At 37.5% G+C, this 17,778-nt stretch overlaps 1 long non-coding RNA gene across 1 annotated transcript in view; it reads right to left on the bottom strand.

The window, feature by feature from the left end:
• LOC115305419 overlaps positions 1-17,284 on the bottom strand; it is a 55,969-nt gene extending 38,685 nt beyond the window's left edge. Inside the window, exon 1 of the long non-coding RNA XR_003914773.1 lies at positions 16,973-17,284. This is a non-coding gene — a long non-coding RNA (uncharacterized LOC115305419). The remainder of the gene's footprint in view (positions 1-16,972) is intronic.
• Between the last annotated feature and the right edge of the window lie 494 nt (positions 17,285-17,778).

Below are 17,778 nucleotides of genomic sequence, written 5' to 3'. Positions count from 1 at the left end.
CTTTAACCTACAAGGGAAAACATATAAGGTTTGCAGTAGGCCTATCCATAAAAACTTGGCAGGCTAGAAAGGACTGGCATATTATATTCAATGTGCTGAATCAGAAAAATATGCAGCCAAGAATTCCTTATCCAGCAAGGATCTCATTCAAAACAGCAGGAGAGATAAAAAGTTTCTCAGACAAACAAAAATTAAAGGAGTTCATGACCACTAAACCAGCCTTGCAAGAAATTTTAAGGGGGACTCTCTAAGGGGAGAAAAGACAGAAAAAAAAGAAGACCAAAAGCAGCAAAGACTAAAGAGGAACAGAGAACACCACCAGAAATGCCACCTCTACAGGCAACATAATGGCAATAAATTCATATCTTTCAGTCTCACTCTAAATGTCAATGATCTAAACACTCCAATAAAAGATACAGGGTAACAAAATGGATAAGAAAACATGCTCCATCTATCTGCTGTTTACAAGAAACACAGTTTAGACTTAAAGTCACCTTCAGATTGAAAGTAACGGGATGGAGAACCATCTATCATGTTAATGGCCAACAAAAGAAAGCCAGAGTAGCCATATCAGACAATCTAGACTTTAAAATAAAGACGGAAACAAGAGATGAAGAAGGGCATTATATCATAATTAAGGTGTCTATCCACCAAGAAGCCCTAACAATTGTAGACATTTATTCTCCAAATGTGACAGCACCCAAATATATAAATCAGTTAATCACAACATAAGGAAACTCATAAACAGTAATACCATAATACTAGAGGACTTCAACACCCCACTTACAGCAAAGGACAAGTCATCTAAACAGAAAATCAACAAGGAAGCAATGGCTTTTAATGACACACTGGACTGGATGGACTAACAGATATATTCAGAACATTTCATTCTAAAGCAGCAGAATATACATTCTTCTCTAGTGCACAGGGACCTTTCTCCAGAATAGATCACATACTGGGACACAAATCAGCTCTCAGCAAATACAAAAAGATCAAGATCATGCCATGCATGTTTTCAGACCACAACACTATGAGAGGCAAAATCAATAAGAAGAAAAATTTGGAAAGATAACAAATACTTGGAGACTAAAGAACGTCTTACTAAAGAATGAGTGGGCTAACTAGGAAGTTAAAAAGGAAATTAAAAAGTACATGGAAGCCAATGAAAATAATAACACCAGAGCCCAAAACCTCTGGGACACAGCAAAGGTGGTCATAAGAGGGAAATATATAGCAATCCAGGCCTTCTTAAGGAAGGAAGAAAGGTCACAGATACACAGCCTAACCTTACACCTTAAAGAGAAACAAAGAGAAAAAGAACAGCAAATAAAACCCCAAAAGAGCAGAATACAGGAAATAATAAAGATTAGAGCAGAAATTAATGCTATTGAAACAAACAAAAAACCCCCAGTAGAACAGATCAATGAAACCAGAAGCTTGTTCTTTGAATGAATTAACAAAATTGATAAACCATTATCCAGTTTGATCAAAAAGAAAAAGGAAATGACCCAAATAAATAAAATCAAGAATGAAAGAAGAGAGATCACAACCAACACAACAGAAATACAAACAATAAGAGGAAAATATTACAAGCAATTATATACCAATAAAATGGGCAATCTGGAAGAAATGGACAAATTCCTAGAAACAAATACCAAAACTGAAACAGGAGGAAATAGAAAATTTGAACAGATCTATAACCAGTAAAGAAATCAAATTAGTAACCAAAAATCTCCAAAAAAACCCCAAAAAAACCAAAACAAACAAACAAACAAAAAAAGCACCAGAGTCCAGACCCAGATGGCTTTCCAGGGGAATTCTACCAAACATTTAAAGAAGAATTAACACCTATGCTCTTGAAGCTATTATAAAAAATAGAAATGGAAGGAAAACTTCAAAACTCTTTCTATAAAGCCAGCATTATCTTCATTCCAAAACCAGACAAAGATCCCACTTAAAAGGAGAACTATAGACCAATTCCCTGATGAACATGGATGCCAAAATCCCCAAGATACTAGCCAACTGGATCCAACAATATATTAAAAGAATTATTCACCATGACCAAGTGAAATTTATACCTGGGATGCAGGACTGGTTCAATATCTACAAAACAATCAATGCGACTCAGCACATCAATAAAAGAAAAAACAAGAACTACATGATCCTCTCAATAGATACAGAGAAAGCCATTTGACAAAATACAGCATTCTTTCTTGATCAAAACCCTCAAGAAAGTAGAGATAGAAGAATCATACCTCAAGATCATAAAAGCGATATATGAAAGACCCAATGCTAATATCATCCGCAATAGGGAAAAATTGAGAGCTTTCCCCCTAAGGTCAGGAACAAGACAGAGATGCCCACTCTCACCACTGCTATTCAACATAGTATTAGAAGTCTTAGCCTCAGCAATTAGACAACACACAGAAATAAAAGGCATCCAAATCAGCCAGGAGGAGGTCAAACATTCATTCTTTGCAGATGACATGACATTCTATATGGAAAACCCAAAAGATTCCACAAAAAACTGCTGGAACTGATCCAAGAATTCAGCAATATTTCAGGATATAAAATTAATGCACAGAAATTGGTTGCATTCCTATACACCAAAAACAGAAGCAACAGAAAGAGAAATCAAGGCATCTATCCCATTTACAACTGCATGTAAAACCATGAAATACCTAGGAATAAATCTAACCAAAGAGGTTAAAAAAAATCTATACACTGAAAACTATAGAAAGATCATGAAAGAAGATAAGGAAGACACACACAAAAAAAAATGAAAAAATATTCCATGCTCCTGGATAGGAAAAACAAATATTGTTAAAATGTCAATACTACCCAAAGTAATCTACATATTCAGTGCAATTCCTATCAAAATAACACAAGTATTCCTCACAGAGCTAGAACAAACAATCCTAAAATTTGTATGGAACCAGAAAAGACCCTGAATAGCCAAAGCAATCTTGAAAAAGAAAACCAAAGCTGAAGGCATCACAATCTTGGGCTTCAAGCTTTATTACAAAGCTATAATCAAGACAGTATGGTACTGGGAAAAAACAGACACCTAGATCAATGGAATAGAATAGAGAACCAAGAAATGGACCCACAAATGTATGGCCAACTCATCTCTGACAAAGCAGGAAAGAATATCCAATGGAATAAAAGACAGTCCCATCAGCAAGTGTTGCTGGGAAAACTAGACAGCAACATGCAGAAAAATGAACCTGGACCGCTTTCTTACACCCTACAAAAAATAAACTCAAAATGGATGAAAGACCTAAATGTAAGATGGGAAGCCATCAAGATCCTCGAGGAGAGATCAGGCAAAAACCTTTCTGAGCTCAGCCACAGAAACTCCTTACTCAACATGTCTCCAGAGGTAAGGGGAAAAAAAGCAAAAATGAACTATTGGTACCTCACCAAAATAAAAACTTCTGAACAGCAGAGGAAACAATCAACAAAACTAAAAGGCAACTGATGGAATGGGAGAAGATATTTGCAAATTACATATCAGATAAAGGGTTAGTATCAAAAACCTATAACTAACTTATCAAACTCGCACATGAAAAAAAAAATAACCCAATGAAGAAATGGGCAAAAGACATGAACAGACACTTCTCCAAAGAAGACATCCAGATGGTCAACTGACACATGAAAAAATGCTCAACATCACTCATCATCAAGGAAATATAAATCAAAGCCACAATGAGATACCACCTCACACTTGTCAGAATGGTTAACATTAACAACTCAGGCAACAACAGATGTTGGCGAGGATGCAGAGAAAGAGGATCTCTTTTGCACTGCTGGTGGGAATACCAACTGGTGCAGCCACTCTGTAAAACAGTATGGAGATTCCTCAAAAAATTAAAAGTAGAACTACCCTATAACCCAGCAATTTCACGACTAGGTATTTATCCAAGGGACAGAGCTGTGATGTTTGGAAGGAACACATGCACACTAACGTTTATAGCAGCACTATCAATAATTGCCAAAGTATGGAAAGAGCCCAAATGCTCATCGATGGATGAATAGATAAAGAAGTTGTGGTGTATATATATATATATATATATATATATATATATACATATATATGTGTGTGTGTGTGTGTGTGTGTATATATATGTATATATATATATACACAATGGAGTATTATTTGACAATCAAAAAGAAAAATCTTGCCATTTGCCACTGTGTGGAAGGAACTCGAGGGTATTATGCTAAGCGAAATTAGTCAGCCAGAGAAAGACAAATATATGACGTCACTCATATGAGGACTTGAAGATACAAAACATATGAACATAAGGGAAGGAAAACAAAATTAATATGAAAACAGGGAGGGGGACAAAACATGAGACTTAAATATAGAGAACAGACAGAGAGTTGCTGTAGGGATTGTGGGAGGAAGGATAGGCTAAATGGGTAAGGGGCATTAAGGAATCTACTCCTGAAATCACTGTTGCACTATATGCTAACTAACTTGGATGTAAATTTAAAAATAAACTATTAAGAAAAAAAGGTCCGTGTTTAACCTTGCATAACAGACTATAGTAGCTGGCCTAATATGAACTCACTCCCCCAGGTAACAAGTCTGGAGATAGTCAGTCTAAAGCTGGTGAAGCTGTCTGAGAACTCATCAGACCAGTCTATCTTCTGACTCTGCCATCTTTTTTATTTTTTTTTTTTGAGAGACAGAGAGAGACAGCGTGAGCAAGGGAGGGTCAGAGAGAGAGGGAGATACAGAATCTGAAGTAGGCTCCAGGCTCTGAGCTAGCTGTCAGCACAGAGCCCGACGCGGGGCTCGAACCCACAAACCCTGAGATCATGACCTGAGCCGAAGCCGGATGCTTAATCGACTGAGCCACCCAGGCGCCCCACTGCCATCTTTACTGTATGGTTCTTAGCCTCTTGACCATAAGTGGCTGCTCCATCTCCAGATGTCATGTGCATGTCTCAGATGAGAGGGAGAGAGTAGAATGAAGAACAAAGATGTATTTTATTGGGAAAACAGTAGCTTTCCTCTATGCTTTACCCAGGAAGCTTCCTCTTGTCTATTATGAATATAAATTACATGGGAGCAACCTTAGCTTAAAGATAGTCTAGAGAGGAAATATTTTTTAATGTTTTTATTTATTTCTGAGAGAGAGAGAGAGAGAGAGAGAGAGAGAGAGACAGAGTATGAGTGGGGGAGGGGCAGAGAAAGAGAGGGAGACACAGAATAGGAAGAAGGCTCCAGGCTCTGAGTTGTCATCAAAGAGCCCCATGCAGGGCTTGAACTTGTGAACCGTGAGATCATGACCTGAGCCAAAGTCCTAACCAACTGAGATACCCAGGGGCCTCTGCAGAGGAGAATTTTTTTTTATATAGTGATGCCTCTAAAATTTGGGGAAATGAGAAGAGATGAATAAATATTAGGTATACAACCAGCAGCATCTGCTACCTCGGTCAAAAAACTTTTACTTGAGTTACGGAGAATGATACAGTAACATGATTATGCCACCAAAGTACACTGGAAGTGGCCTAATAGGGAATTTTATTTAGTAATATAAAACAAGTTACAAAAATAACCAGTTAATAATAGGAAGTAAAGTTCAAGATTTAAAAAAATTCTCACAGAAGGCTAGAATAAATCCTTTAGTACTGGATTGGTGTCAGAGACTTCAGTATGAATTCCTATCTTTCTATCTATCTATCTACCACCTACCTACCTATACATCCATTCATCCATCCATCCATCCATCCATCTATTCACCCATCCATCCACCCAGAATCTATCTACAGCTGGAGAGATACAGAGATAATTATAGATATATGTGTATACATAGGTAAATATACATACATGTTTCCTAGTTCTATCTTCTAAGAGGGCCAAGAAGTAGTGACACCAGTAGGAATGAGTGTACCAAGTGTGGAAATCTTGGTTTCTAAATACAATTTGCCAATAATAGCAATAGGAGCTTCTTGGATAAATGGTTGATTTTAGGGCTGGTACAGGGTAAATATTAAAGGAACCTGGAGTATTTTGTAATGCCAAAAAGCAAGGAAGTACTTAAGAAAGCAAAAGAATGGGGACATATCAGAACGTCACAGGAACAAATCTTGAAAGAGATTAAATCTTGAAAGAGATAAAGTAGTATTGGATTATAACCCAAAGTACAAAATATACACAGGTCCACACTGATATAAAGAACCATTGAATAAGCAAATGGATGGGGAAGAAGAGATACATCTTCCTTATGGAAAATTCCAAATAACATGTGCAGATACTCCTCCCTTCAGCAGGTGGAGATAATTCTGCACACCTCTATCCCCCCGCCTTTAGTGTGGGCTGGACATAGTGATCCCCTTCCAAAAAACAGTGAAAAGAAAAGATGGAAAAAACAGCAACTTTACAGTGGAAAACTTTGCATGCACTATTGTAACCTCGTGACTGAGGTCACCTTAGCCGCGGTATCATGTAGTGTGTGGTCTAATATGATGTGATGAGAGGATACTGTCATCTCCTTAGTATTCCACACAAACACCTCCAGTCTAGTCATAAGAAAAACATCAGACAAAACCAAATTTGGGGACAGTTTACAAAATGCATATTCCTCAATACTGCCAAGGTCATGAGAAACAGGGAACGTCTGGGAAACTGTCACAGGCCAGAGGAGACTAAGGAGACATGACTACTAAATGCAATGTGATGTCCTGGATGGAAATCTGGAATAGAGACAAACACTAGTAGGAAAATAGAATAAAATTTGGAGTTTAGTTAATACTGATGTACCAATATTAGTTTCTAAATACTGACACAGTTAACATGGTAGTGTAAGATGCTAACATGAGGGGAAATTCAGTGAAGGGCATATGGAGATCCTTTATACTATCTTTGGAATTTTCTGTTAATCTAAAATAGTATTTGATAAAATATCAAAATAAGACATTTTTAAAAATCCCCACATAGCTACAATTGGATATGATACTAGCCCATTAAAGAAATATTATAATGACCTCATGAACTTTTAATTAGTAATCGCCAAAGCATCTGAGGATGCAGAACTACAAATAGCCTAAGCTACTTACAGTTATTTCATTAATACTAGACTGGTTCAGAGTCTAGATCCTAAGGAAACAGAAGCCCAAGTGTATAAAAAGTTTCTAAAGAGATTTGTAGAGAACTCTAACCTTCACAAGGTCAAGCGAAAGCTGTCAGCAAGATGCAATTAATCATCTGTTGTTTTCTTCAACTTAAGATATTTGTAGTTAAGAACCTATGCTTACAAAATAATTTTTAAATCAAATCTTCTAAGTTATTTCCCCCACAAAATCATAGAATTACCTTGAGAAATCTCAACTAAAAATTTCTTCTACTTACGAATATGCATTTTTAGAGCAGCAGCATTGGCAATCAGTTAAGATCAGTGTATGGAATCAGTATATCAGGATTTTTAATCTTGCTTTCCTGCTCATTCTTTCAATGACCTTGAGAAATTTATTTGACATGTTCCTTGGCCACCAAATGAGATTGATGAAATTCTCTAGGTTAAAAAAAACAGGTGAAGGAAACAATCAATAAAACTAATAGGCAACCAACAGAATGGGAAAGGATAGTTGCAAATGACATATCAGATAAAGGGCTCATGTCCAAAATCTATAAGGAACTCACCAAACTCCACACCCGAAAGACGAATAATTCAGTGAAGAAATGGGTAGAGGACATGAATAGACACTTCTCCAAAGAGGACATCCAGATAGCCAACAGGCACATGAAATGATGCTCAACATCACTCATCATCAGGGAAACACAAATCAAAACCACACTGAGATACCACCTCATGCCAGTCAGAGTGGCTAAAATGAACAAATCAGGAGACTATAGATGCTGGTGAGGGTGTGGAGAGACGGGCACCTTCCTACACTGTTGGTGGGAATGTAAACTGGTGCAGCCGTTCTAGAAAACAGTGTGGAGAGTCCTCAAAAAATTAACAATAGAACTCCCCTATGACCCAGCAATAGAACTTCTAGGAATTTACCCAATGGATATAGGAGTGCAAATGTATGAGGTACATGTACCCTAATGTTCATAGCAACACTTTCAACAATAGCCAAATCATAGAAAGAGCCTAAATGTCCATCAAATGAAGAATGGATCAAGATGTGGTTTATATATACAATGGAGTACTACATGGCAATGAGGAAGAATGAAATCTGGCCATTTGTAGCAACGTGGATGGAACTCGAGGGTGTTATGCTAAGTGAAATAAGTCAGGCAGAGAAGAACAGATACCATATGTTTTCACTCATATGTGGAAGAGGAGAAACTTAACAGAGAACCATGGGGGAGGGGAAGGGGAAAAATAGTTGAGGAGAGGGAGGGAGGCAAACCTTAACAGACTCTTAAATACTGAAAACAAACTGAGGGCTGATGGGGGTGGGGGAGCGGGTAAATGGGTGATGGGCATGGAGGAGGGCACTTATTGGGATGAGCACCGCATGTTATATGGACACCAACTTGACAATAAACAAAACAAAAAAACCCAAACAAATATGTAATCATCAAAAAGCAACTGAAAATAAAGGGTTAAATAAAAATATCTATTGTGGAAGGACATTATACCACTTTGTGATGATGAGAGAGATACTTATTTTTTCCAGTTTCTTATTTATTAACAACAAAATTAGATGTCAGTAACAACAAAATTGTCCTTGCTGAGTAACGGAACCTAATGTAGTAATGAATAAAATAAAGTTAATCTTCAAAAATATATGTCTCCAAAAAAACACACTCCTACTATTTTTTTTTCTGCTAAGAGGCTTCTTCCAGAAACCCAATATGAATTTAAATACCCTAGGTTACAATCACTATGTAAACTGAACTTCAATCTTTACAATTTTCATGAAATTTAAGTGTCTTTTGACTATCAACAAAAACAGTGAAAGAAAGAATCTCTCCAAAATATACCAACGTCCTTATTTTGGTCTCTGAGTTTGCATTAAGTTTCGGGAGGTGTCTGAGTTCTGCCCTCAAGGAATGTAAGTGTGGGGTTATGTTCAAGGACTGGAATGTATAGTTCAAGAGACTTCAGAGGGACAGCCAGGCTTATTCATTAAGGATTTGCCACCTTACAGAGGTCCACAAGGGGGCACTCTTTTGCTGAGATTTTTCTACACATTTTAAGGCTAAAACAGATTTTTTAAGGAAAATTGGTAATACATATATATGTTTCATTTTCCATGGATATTTCAATTTTATCATCCTAATCAATCTCTTCCTGTACTATCTAAAGGTATGGTTCTCAAAAAAAAAATCACCTGTACAGTCCAGCAGCATTAAGTATATTCACGTTGTGTAACCACCATCACCATCCATCTCCAGAACGTTTTCATCTTCCCAGACTGGAACTTTGAACCCATTAAACAGCCTCATTTCCCCCTCTCAACAGTCTCTGGAAACTACCAGACTTTGTGTCTCCATGACTTTGATTACTCTAGGTACTTCATTTAAGTAGAATTAAAGTATTTGTCATTTTGGGACTCGTTTATTTCCTTTTGGATAATTCTTCAAAGTTCATTCATGTTCTAGATTCTTAGGACGATCTTTCTGTGTCCTTACTAAGTACCGAGAGCTTTAGAAAAAAACAAAGTTAAGGCTCATATTATTGGCACTTCTGTATTTGTGCCAGATCTATATTGATCTACTATTATCAATTTTTATCTCCATTTGTCCACATCCCTCAACTTTCTAACTCACCATTATTTGACAAGTCAAATTCACAACCAGCTGCTTTCCTAAGTTTATCACAACAATTCATGCCTTACTACGGGTTTCAATTCTCATTTAGATGATTCATCATTCCACATTTGCAGTTGAATGTAGTGGCACTTTTTTTTTGTTTTTAGTGGCAACTTTTATATAAAGTGACAGCACCAAAAAGTGAACATAATTGCCTATAAAATTGCTTCCTGATCCAGTTCTAGTGAAGACAGCAGGGGGAGGAGGGTGGTGACCCCTCACAATTGATTATTTGCTTATCATCAATAAGCACAGCCAGGCCTAAGAGGAATACTCAAAATGATTTTTCTCTCTCACCTACTGCTATATCCTTTTAAATAAAGAAACAAACAAAAAAAAAAGTCAGTTTCCTCACGCAACAAGAGAAGAAAGTATCAGCTGGGAAAATTTTAACCCGCTTAATGAACTCTAATGCTAAAGAATCTTTATTATGATCATTTTCCTTTTTTGCATTCATGTTTCCAAATATATAACATGCACACAAATAATCAAACAAAAAGACCCACAATGTTTTCAGGGTTCATTGTATCATTAAGAAAATGAAAGGAATATTTTTGGAGTAGCAGACTATAATACTGTAATGAAGCTGGCTGGAGAATACCATAGCAACCTCCTTATGGGAATCGGAGAAATTACTCCAGAAAATGGAACACCTGAAAGCTGCATGTGCGTGCTCCAGTTGCTTGATCCCGCCATGCTGGAGGAGGTCCTCAGAGGACAGGACTGCTGACTGACCTCCGAGCTGAACTCCAGCAGTCAGAGGCTACGTATTACCCCTTGCCCTGTCCTTGAAGTATACGGCTGGCCCGCTCTCCTCCGGTTAGGAGCCACCTGAAGAACACAGCTGTGAGAGCCAAGAGTTGTTGGGACTCTCTACACTGTACGCATGTGACTGAGCCCAGGTAAGGCCTCTGTATAAACTTTTATGCTTTTGGTGGGTTGATGTGGGAATCTGCTTGGTCAAGACCAGCCTGATAGTGTAAAATTTCCTTGCTTATTAAAACTGCCACCTACCAGTGTGGAGTGGCTTGCCTCTTTCTTAGGTCCCTTTCTCCCCTGTGTATGGGGCCAATTCAGATTTTCCCTGGGGAACTTCCATAGTTGCAAAGCAATAAGCCACTTCCAATGGCTTCTGCCTTTATGCATATAGTGAAAGACACTCGCAAATCTTTTGAGAAAACATACCTGGTACCAGAGAGGTAAGCTAAATGACAGCTTGTGGTTTCTTGAAAAGGTATGCTCATATATACTGATTTTTGAAGTAAAAGAAGGAATGGGCCTCCCCAAAGAAAAGACAATTGTAGAAGAAGGTGTCCAAAATCCATAACCGTATCATCAGTAAGCATGGCCAATAAATACTCAAAATTATTATTTTCAAAGAATCGACTTAAAGGAGTAAGCTATTAGGTGTCCCCCATCTCACCCCTGTGTTTTTTGCTTGTTTTGTTTGTGTGTTATTTTGGGGGTAAGGGAAAACACCTGTCCTGGTCCTTTTAGAAAATCCTGATCTTTGATGGAGTAGTTTCTGAAATCTTTTCATATTCCCAACCCCTGATTATTCTGGCTAAGATTAATAGGCTCAGTAAAAATAAACTCTCCCAATTGTTATCCAGTTCATTGTTGATCTCCTAGAGAAAAAAATATAATTAGTGAAAATTAATCATGGAGGCTTTTCCTGAAAGAATGTTTAAACCATGGCTTAAGACTCAAATTAGGCAAAGTTACTCATACTTCAAAAATTTTTGTTTTGTTTTTTCCCCCCTCTTTTAAAAAAGAACTAGCATCTGGCTTAAAGGTTCAAATAAGGGTTTTAAATGGAAACAAAAACCTTTATTTTTTAAGCCCTATATTATATGTGGTCACATTTCTAGGCCAGTGGCATTTGCTGAAAGCTTCCGAGAGTCATTCCAACGATAAGGAAGAGAGAATTTTAAAAGGACTGAATAGTTGGTGATCTAGACATAGCTTTAAATTTTGGAATTTATTTGACTTTACAGTTTTATTGAAGGTAGGATGTTCTCTTCTTTTGAAAGTATCAGCAAGTTATTTTTGGATCTGACAGGTTTAAATTTTCTGGACCACTGAATAATAATAATTGCTAGCATGTACTTAATTTTTGTAAGGTGCAATTACACAAATATTGTGTGGACTGTCTCATGTACTTTTCAAAATGACCCCATAACATAGTATCAAGGAAACTGAAGTTGTGAAGGTTAACTTGGTAGCTTGCATATAATTGAAGAATTAAATACAAGCCAAGAGAAGTCCCACTCAATACCAGTACTGAGCTCATAACATGTCATGCTGCCTTCCTGGGAGTACTTTAAGCAGAAAGGTTTTTGCTCATACTATTTTTGAAATTAAATAACTGCTTTATGACTTTGGGCGAAGCACTTGACCTGACTTCCAATATGTACAATGAGGGTCTTGCGTTAAATGATTTCTCAAGTCTCTTTTCCTTTATTTGGCAGGAGAGAGTCATCCTGCTGACTGCGGTCATTTTTCTCTTTCAATGCTGGCAGAGTGGCTTTGGCTCACCTGGAACTCACAGTTTAGCAGAGCCCGCAGACTAGGAAATCTGTTTCACTCCACCAGCCAGGAAAGAGCAGGTGGCTGGAGATTTCTCATGATCTGGGGAAAGCTATTTGTCAGTGATCACCTAGATAACTTTGGATCGCTGCAACAACAGCTCTTGCTTGGCATGGGCGCTAATTGCTGCCTCATCTGTGAGCACTTCAGTTCTTGTTTCACGTACAAGCCTGGCGAATCTAAAACTAGAGGGAAATAACTTAAAAAATAACTGAATCAGCAACCTGGAATTTTACTTTCTCTACTTCTGGGTAAGGACTGTTAATTAAAAAGGCTTCACTAGTTGTCTGGAGATTTAAGACAGAAGTGGAATGAGATACTTGATAATGTGGTTACTGTGCAACCAACCACCTTTCAATCATACAGGTCCCTACCATAGTAGCGATATGATGGGGGTGATAAGGTGGGCTCACGCAGCGAGCACATGGACGACACGTGCCGTGCAATGCAGCCACAGCCGGAGATCTACAGTTGGAGAATATTTGGGTAAAAGAGAAATTACAAAGGTCTCCACTGATAGCAAAAATATGGTTTTATATTATACAGTCGGATAATACTCTTACCAGAAATGGACTCAGCTTCAAGGAAGGGAGATACACATATTGGGCCTTTGAAACAAGATTTGCTTTAACCGAATTTCAGGGAAGATGAAAGAAAAACAAAAAGGAAACAAAAGAGTATGGGATGCTTTATGCTTATTTAATAAGACTTTCCAAACTTAATATTTTTTTAAAGTTTATTTATTCTTGACAGAGAGAAACAGCAGGAGAGGGAGAGGGGGAAGGAGAGAATCCTGAATAGGCTCCACGCTGTCAGCACAGAGCCCCACACAGGGCTTGAACTCCCGAATGGAACTGTGAGCTGAAATCAAGAGTCAGACTCAACCGACTGCCCCACCCAGGTGCCCCTCCACAGCAATTTTGTCAAGTACGTGGTACTAATCTCATGGTGTAAGTGAGAAAATGGAGACCTAAGAGATTTCTGGTAACTTGCTCAAGATTCATAACTGGGAGTAATTCTGGGATATGAGCACACAAGTTGTGGTTTAAAGCTGATGTTTTTCCCACTACATTGTGCTTGGTAGGTGATCATTTTGAACTTGCAGATTGTATATATGTGGGAAATTTTCTGTAATTTGTGATTCAGAATATCTAGTTAGATTTAGGAAGTGCCCATAGAAAGTAAAACTAAAGTACATTTAGGGAAAAACAGTAAAAAAAATCTATTTCCAAAATACTACATTTTTTTTCTTCTAACTGAAAAAAACAGGTTCTATCATCACTTGGGCTTAAAAATACATCTGTTCTAGCACCCATTTCCCCTCATTTTTGCTTTAAAAATCTGTTGCTCACTAAAGTAGATTTATAATTGTCATGACATTTATAGTAGAATTGAGAATACTATTTATTCTTAGTTTTACTGAAGTGAATTTTGACTTGAAAAGTAACTTTAAGACATAAAACCATCTCCAATATCATTTATTTGTTCTCTTTTTTGAACATTTAAAATTTTTGTAAGATAGAAAATCAGAAATAGGACAAGAAAACTATTTTCTCAAACAAGAGAAGTCAAGGTATAGCAATGCTGTCCCTGTTTCCTTGCAAATTTTCCTGAAGATAAGTAGTAATTAATGTTCCCTGATTAAATATGAAATAAGATATTGGACATAAAGTGCCCAGTGATAGCATCCGTAGTGATTTATATTTTCTTTTCTGTCCTTTTTTTGTTGTTGTTTTTAAGTTGATTTATTTTGAGAGACAGAGAGGGCAGAGGAGGGGCAGAGAGAGAGGGAAACAGAGAATCCCAGGCAGGCTCCGTGCTGTCAGCACAAAGCCAACTCACAAATCATGAGATCATGACCTGAGCCAAAACTGAATCAGATACTTAACCGACTGAGCCGCCCAGACGCCCCAGTGATTTATGTTTTCTAGACATTTTTATAGACCTATTTTATCATCACTATAGAGAATTTAGAAACTATCAGCAAGAAAGAAGAAAATAAATGTTACCTGGAATCCCACATTAAGGAGCAGGCCTATATCCTCTCAGTTTTTTCAACGAATATATTCACATATTTTTATAGGAATGGAATTATATCCTTTTCCACGTCACAATATGTTGTCAAAATTTTTAATATTATTGGATGTTTTTCTGCTATGTAACTTTACTTATAGCATACTTTCTACTCTATGAGCATACCACCATTATAAAACAATTTATTATCAGACATTTAGATTGTTTGCATTTTTATCTATTATGAATGAATTTATGATAAATATAAATCTGCCTCTTCTTCCTTTTTTCCCCCCTTTGGTTATGTTAGTTGTAATTCTTTTTTTTTTTTTTTTTTTGGTTTTGTTTTGTTTTGTTCTGTTTTGTTTCTCTTCAGTTTGGGGAAGAGGTACCAAAACGTTTTACTGAATTTTGCACGTAAAATGATAGTGCCTTTTGTCTGAACTCTCAGTTCCCTCTGAACCTCAGCATCATTTCTTTTTATTGTACATTTAATTGCATATGCTGTTGCATTTGTACTGATCTTTCTTTTTAGACACATGGCCATTTGTATGTTTTCATCAGTCATGTCTAGAACCTTCTGAACTTGCCAAGTGTTCTCTACAGCCACTTTAGTGTAGACCAGTGTATTCAGAGCAGATGTGGTGCAGCTTGCTGGAGATGCACAATCTCAGACCCCAGAGCCACTGGATCAGAACCTCAGGTGACCCCCATATACAGTGAAGTGTGAGAAACACACTCTACGCTGATGACATTTTCTTCAATATACATCCGGCTGTTTCCAATCTTTAGTGCAGGTTTTAATTTAGTCATTGTATTTTGGGCTTCCTTCTAATTAGGAACAGTCTAATCTCAGCATGCTAGTCTGCTCAAGCTTCCATAATAAAATACCACAGACTGGGTGGCTTAAACAACAGAAATTTATTGTCCCACAGTTTTGGAGGCTAGAAGGCCAAGGTCAAGGTCCCAGCATGGTCGGTTTCTGATGAGTTCACTCTCTTTTAGCTGGTAGCCTCCTTCTCACCGTCCTCACCTGGCCTTTCTTCTGTACATACACAGAGAATGGAAGCTAGTTCTCCAGTATTTCTTCTTCTAAGGACATTGGTTCTATTGGATTAGAGCTTATGACCTCAGTTAATCTTAGTTATTTGCTTAGAGGCCCCATCTCCACAAAAAGCCACACTGGAATTTATGGCTCCAACATATGATTTTGGGGAGGTTACATTCATTCCATAATTCGTCATTTTCCCTTTACATCTTATTGTGTTCATCCTCCCTTTTCTTCTCATTCTATTACTTTTGCATTTCATAGTGTTGCTTTTTGGTTTCTCTATTATTTTTCTCTGATTCTCTTTTCATAGAAGTCATGAGTCCTTTGTCGGTAATATCAGCCTATTGAAATTTTCTCTAGAATCTTATATTTTTAGAATTTTTTTCTCTAAACATTTTAGTTGTCACACACTCATTTTTTGTTGACATATAATTGGCATATAACATTATGTTTTAGGTGTACAACATAATGATTAGATATTTGTATGTACTGCAAAATGATCACCACAGTATGTCTAGTTAATAGCACCACCCATATTTAGACATTTCTTTTTTTTAATAAGTACTTTAAGATGTCTTTTATCAACTTTCAAATACACAATATAGTATTATCAGCTATAGTGACTATGCTGTATATTACATCTCCATAACTTATTTATTTTATAACTGGAAATTTGTATCTTTTGACCACCTTCACCCATTTCCTCTACCCCTCACTTCAGCTTCTGGTAACCACCAGTCTTTCCCTGTATCTATGAGAGTAGGTTTTTGTTTAGATTCTACAAACAAGTGAGAGCATATGACATTTGTCTTCTTTGTCTGACTTATTTCTTTTAACATAATACCCTCAAAGTTTATCCATGTTGTTGAAGCCACAGGATTTCCTTATCACGCTTTCTTCTACAGCAAAACTCATTCCCCTTTTCCCCAGAGGTCCAATATTTCGTGTGTGTGTTTTACTAATTCCCACACAAAGAGATTCAGTCCTAAGTCGGTGTTTGTCAGAAGACCAGAGAATAAATGTCTAAGATCCCACTCCCGGTAAACTTTCCAAATCTTTAGCTGAAATGCAGACAGATTTACTTAGATATTAATTTCCAGTCTCTTTCTGGCTTTCACCAAATGTTTCTATTGGTTTCTGAGGCAGTTTTTGAAGCTAAACTCACTGTTTAGTTGATACTTTTAATTAATGGGGTATTTGAAGAATTTTTATCACCAGAATTCCCCCCCCACTTATGTCTTTAAATCAAGGAGCTACCACCAGTGCCCCCTACCTGCTGGGAGATTCTGCCTTTGTGTCTACATTGGAAACAAACAGGAAGGAGATGAGGTTGACTCCTCTCTGTGGTGTTACAGAGCAACACTATGAAACAAGAGTTTGGCTTCTTATACACCGAGAGGCAGGTGTTAAGCACTTCCTAGATTATATTATTTATTTTTTCAAATTCTCTCTCTCTCTCTCATTCTTAAGTAAAATAAAGCCTATCTATGAGACAAAACTTGAATCATTTTCTATGAATCCTTTGGTCCCAGACTTACCATAAGCAGAGTTTGCTCCACAGTTCCAGCACACGGTGGTCCACATGATTAGATTGTAATATTGTGATTTTCATCTGCTTTTCTGTGTTGTCATTGGGAATTTAAGGAAAATGGAATCAGGCTTCTTTCAAGTTACTAATTAATTTATATTTCTAACCAGTCATTCCAGTGCTTTTGCTTTACTTTGTGTTTCATCCAGGGAAAGGTCAGGGCTTTTTGAACAGCACTGAAAAATGTTGGTCCTGAGAGACAAATAGATTAAGATTTTCATGAGAAAGCCAGCTTTCAGAGAAGATGGCAGAATAGGAAGGTCCTAAGCTCACCCTGGACCATGAACACAGGTAGATAACACCCACATCAGTGGAACTAGCCCAGAAAATGATGTGGAGACTTGTCAGCACAGACTCTCCACAGTTCATCATAGAGAAGAGGCCACATTGAAAATGGAAGGGCAGAGATGCAGTCAGGAATCAAACTAACCTGTGAGACTAATTACAAAAGGGAGGGACTCCCCACATGTCTGAAGAAGAGAGAGGAACAGACTCTACACCAGGCACCCCTGAAACGGGGGACCTGCACTGGTAAGATAAATCCCCATATCACTTGGTTTTGAAAAACAGAGGGACTTAACTTTGCAAGTTTTTGCAATTAGTAGGCTTACCACCAGAACGTTTAAACATCACTAAGTTCAGCCCTGGGAGCGCTGGAGAGCAATAGGAAACAGTCTCTGCTCTTAAAAAGACTGGACAACAGGGATACCTGTGTGGCTCAGTCGGTTAAGTGTCTGACTCTTGTTTTAGGCTCAG

This window comes from Suricata suricatta, chromosome 10 (genome assembly GCF_006229205.1).
Source record: "Suricata suricatta isolate VVHF042 chromosome 10, meerkat_22Aug2017_6uvM2_HiC, whole genome shotgun sequence".
NCBI classification, from domain to species: Eukaryota; Metazoa; Chordata; class Mammalia; order Carnivora; family Herpestidae; genus Suricata; species Suricata suricatta.
The sequence above is the reverse complement of the archived record's forward strand: the minus strand, read 5'-3'. Positions and strand labels throughout refer to the sequence as shown.